The 4,316-nt window shown below is 37.0% G+C and overlaps 1 pseudogene; it reads right to left on the bottom strand.

The window, feature by feature from the left end:
* Positions 1 to 788: 788 nt before the first annotated feature.
* LOC127557814 (pleiotropic regulator 1-like) lies at positions 789 to 2,479 on the bottom strand (annotated as a pseudogene).
* Between the last annotated feature and the right edge of the window lie 1,837 nt (positions 2,480 to 4,316).

The raw sequence follows: 4,316 nt of genomic DNA, 5'->3' as shown, positions 1-4,316 counted from the left end.
CCTGGCCATTCCCTGCCGAAAGCCAAAGCTGACAGCTGAAACAGCATTTAAAGCACATCTTGGATAAATGTTCAAAAGCATGCCCTTAGGGCAATTTCCTGTTTTACTGGAAAATCTACTTTCCTAGTGTTTGATAAAATAGTATGAACAGTGGAAGCTTAATACTGCAAGGCATGTTCTATGAACCATTTGACAGATTATCTGATGAAATCCACTCTATTCCTAGTTTAAATAGACCACATTTCCCCCACTGAGGAAGCCCAGTCTGAATGGTTCAGTAGCCTTGAGGCTGATCTTGTTCAGGTCTTATATTAACTGATGTTTCATTGACATTTCCCAGCAGTTGAACCCCAAAATACACACCAAGATTACCCCTTCTTACATAATTCATTGTTGTTTAAATGGTGGTTGTTTCTCTAGAGAAATGTTTTAGTTAAACTATTAATACATTCAGTGGCCCAAAAAAGGTTGCAGTGACCTCATTTCTTAACCTGATTGCAGTACACTGAGCATTTTCTAAATGACTACTCCACCAAGCTCATTATTAGGATAGCTTCATCATCTTATAAAACTTTACCAGATTTAGAAGGCTACCTTATCATTACCTTCTGTCTCTATGACTTTTTTTTTATTTTTTAAGAAAAATCAAGTTTATTATAAAATGTGATGAAGCAGTAATGACTTCTGCTGAATTTCTGCTTCATGGTGCTATATAGAAGATAATGTGACTGAATAAATTTATAAACACCAAAATAAAACAATGATTCAATTAGACAGACTTCACCACCTTAAAATCTTTTCTTGATCATTTCTGGTTTCCAGCTGACTGAATAAGTTTCTTCATCCCTGAGCTGATCTGAATCATCTTCTCCATATACTTTAACAGTTTTACCAACTTCTACAGTGAGTAATAGACTTCCAGATTGGTCAAAAGCACAAGCAAATATTCCTGATTCACTGTCCAAAGATCCAGGCTGCACAGTTGCATGTACTCTTTGGAAATTAAATTTAGTTCTCCAGTCCCAAAGATGAATAGTGCCATTATCTCCTCCAGATAGCAGCACTCCATCTGAATTCACAGCTAATGTATTCATTATAGCATTGTAACCAGAGAGGTTTTGAAAGAAGTTTCCATCAAGAAACTTCCACTGTTTCATTTATCTGAAGAACCAGCTGCAAACATGTCATGTCTTGGATGTAAAAAAACTGCTCTCATAGATTTGTGTGTGTGTGTGTGTGTGTGTGTGTGTGTGTGTGATTTGTTAATATAATTCATGTTTTTCCAGATATTAAGTCCCATAATATTATGAGTGTAGCTTGATACTTCACTACAGTCATTGCATTTATATGTCCCACCAATGTGTGTATATTTGGTGCCATGTCCTTGCAGTTGAAGCCCTAGTATAAGTAACAAGCACATCAATTGTTAGATACAAATCTAAACCATATACTGCACTTAGATATCCATGATAATATCTGTTTACCTTATTGGACTGGAGATCCCAGTATTCTCCCTACTTATCTTCACCACAGGAGGAGAGTATGAACTTCTTGCACTATTAACTCTCTTATACTACTGATATATACAGTCAATGATAGCTTTAATTTGGCATAGCCAGGTCCCAGATCCTAGTCATTATTGCTTTATCGCATTTTATAATAAACTTGCTTTTTCTTAAAAAATAAAAAAGTCATAGAATTTCTGCTTCATGGTGCCATATAGAGAATAATGTGACTGAATAAATTGATAAACACCAAAAATAAAACAATGATCCAATTAGACAGACTGCATCACCTGTCCTAGCAGCAGAACCTACAACAAATCCCAGGTTCTACTGCAAGATTTAAGACCCAGCCTATATGCCCACTAATGAGTTTATATTTTTTTCCATGGAAAATGTTACTGTGGTTTAAGCATTGTAGGGTCATTTTTGGCCATCACTGCAGCATTCTTGATGCTACCAGTTTCAATCATAGCCATAGTCTATCCAGGTACTTGTGAATATACAGGAAACCCAGTTTGTTGATAAATATCACCTACACTAGCTAAAAAGTAGGGTTTGTCGCTAGCTTGGATTCTAAAAGAGATAGGGCTACAATCAAGGACTGTGCAGCAAATTCACTTGCCAGTCTTTAAATCTGAGTATCTGCATTGAAAACCATGCTACAATCTGGTGGGATGGATGTAGACCAGTCATTAAATATTCAAGTATTTCTCCCTAATTGGCTGGATACTGTTTGTGTCCATCTGTATCTTTGCACTCCAAAAGTTTTTCTCTCTAAGATTTTCTTTCACAAGGACATATGCCACACAGGACCAGACTCTGTATAAAATTTAACTAACATCTTTAGCTTGTGCCTCTCTTCATCTAACTCTACTGGCTTTGCCTGATCAGATACAACCATGTCATGGGTCCCCTTCAATGATATGAACCCAAATGAATAATGAAACAACATGTTTCAGTACCTCCTCCACCATGATGTAATAAATAAGTTTATTAGCTGCAATAAATTCCTTTTTTGGCTTTGTCAAATCTCTGAGGAAGATGGAGGGCAGTGACTCTTACCACATACTCATTAATTCTTATTTTTTCTTCTGCTGTCTTTTTCCTCTTCAGTCTCTCTCTGTCTTTTTTTCTTTTATCTAACCTTCCTTTTTTTCCCTTTCCTTTCCATTTTTTCCTTAATTGGTCATAAAACAGAACTGAAATATGTTTTATTATTGTTCAATTTATTGATTATTGCACTTATTGAATAATGATTTGCATATGGCATTCTTTTAAAAAAATAGTCAAAATGATGTATATTTATTTTGAAAATGTAAGTTAGTTTTTGATTGTGTAGTCCTTGTTTGATTTTCTTCCATGCTCACCACTCCTATGTTCAATTGCCCTTAATGATGAAATGTGAGAAAGTTGCAATGAATGAGAAACACTAAGGCTACCTGGCCTTTGAAGCGCAATAAATAATGCTGGCCAACAAAGTTATCTTGTTCAGTAATTTTAGAACTCAAAGATGGGAACTACCCCCCAACTACCACTCTTCAGTCATACCTCTAAGCCATAATATTAACATTAACCTAATCTTTGTTCCTCTTTTCTATAAAATTATCTTCTTGATTTTGACTCTGCTAAATTCACTAGGAAATTAGTCCATTGTCAAGCAACATAATTTCTTCTTGCTTTTTGCTTTTTGCTAGCTTCCCTTGGAACTTTAGTCCACTTCAGTTGGCATCACAATTATAATTAATCTTTGCCCCTTAACTAGGAGACTCTGCAAATTTTTTCACAAAACCCATGACACTGACCAAGGGAATCTAATCTTGTTGGGTTGTCTTTCCCTTGAACATTTTTGGTGCTCAAACATGGATCCCCCAAATTTTCTCACTTGCCTGTTAAGATAAGCCTATGTCATCCTATATCTGGGGGAATACCCCAAGCTCCTAAGAAAGCTTATCTGGATCATCTGAACTCCTCACTGCATATTTTCTTTGACTGGGGACAACTGGACTTGGAATCTCTTGTCATTTTTTGACAAATCTCCTTTTGACTAAGGAACATTTGACAACTTTTCACCTTTCCTGGGATGCCAAAGGATTCGAGGCACTATAGGACTAGGAATTCTAAGGCTTGGGCAAGGATGGGACAGTTCTCCCTAAATCTATTGGAGGGGATCCTTCCTAAAGATCCTTGGATCTCTTCTCTTAAACTGGAGTTTGAAATCTCTTGGTGCAGGCTCCTCAGTCCCTCCCATACTAGGAGTAGTATCCCTCTTTCTCTTCCTCAGGATCCTGATTCAACCACCCCTTCTAAACTCTGACCACAGAGAAAAGTAGCTTTCTTTTTGTTCTTGTCGTTGTCATTAGCAGGCTCTCAGAATGGAATAGTTAGGTTGCATGTCCTTTTTCAATGTCAGACCTTTCCCAGATTAAGGAAAAAGTAGGTCCTAACTCTGAAGACCACACTAGATATGTTGAGGGCTTTAAAGCTATCTTCCTCCAATTTGATCTTACCTGGGAAGATGCTAATATCATTATCTTCTCTTGGTGCACCACAGAGGAGAAAAAGAGAATTTGGAATCTAGCCCAAAAGTTTGGGGATGATATGGCTAAATCCTCCTCCCCAGGAGCTATTGCTGTTCCAGTCTTAGACTCTGGATGGGATTATCAGGAAGGAAGCAGGGAGAGAGAGAATGAATCATTTTCTAATTTGCCTCATTGAAAGAATCAAGAAAGAAATAGGTTAAGTAAGAAAAACTTAAGGAAATTACCCAAGGAACTGAGGAAAATCCTGTCCTTTTTTAGGGGCACCTGGTAG

The sequence above is a fragment of the Antechinus flavipes genome, chromosome 3 (assembly GCF_016432865.1).
Source record: "Antechinus flavipes isolate AdamAnt ecotype Samford, QLD, Australia chromosome 3, AdamAnt_v2, whole genome shotgun sequence".
NCBI classification, from domain to species: Eukaryota; Metazoa; Chordata; class Mammalia; order Dasyuromorphia; family Dasyuridae; genus Antechinus; species Antechinus flavipes.
The sequence above is the reverse complement of the archived record's forward strand: the minus strand, read 5'-3'. Positions and strand labels throughout refer to the sequence as shown.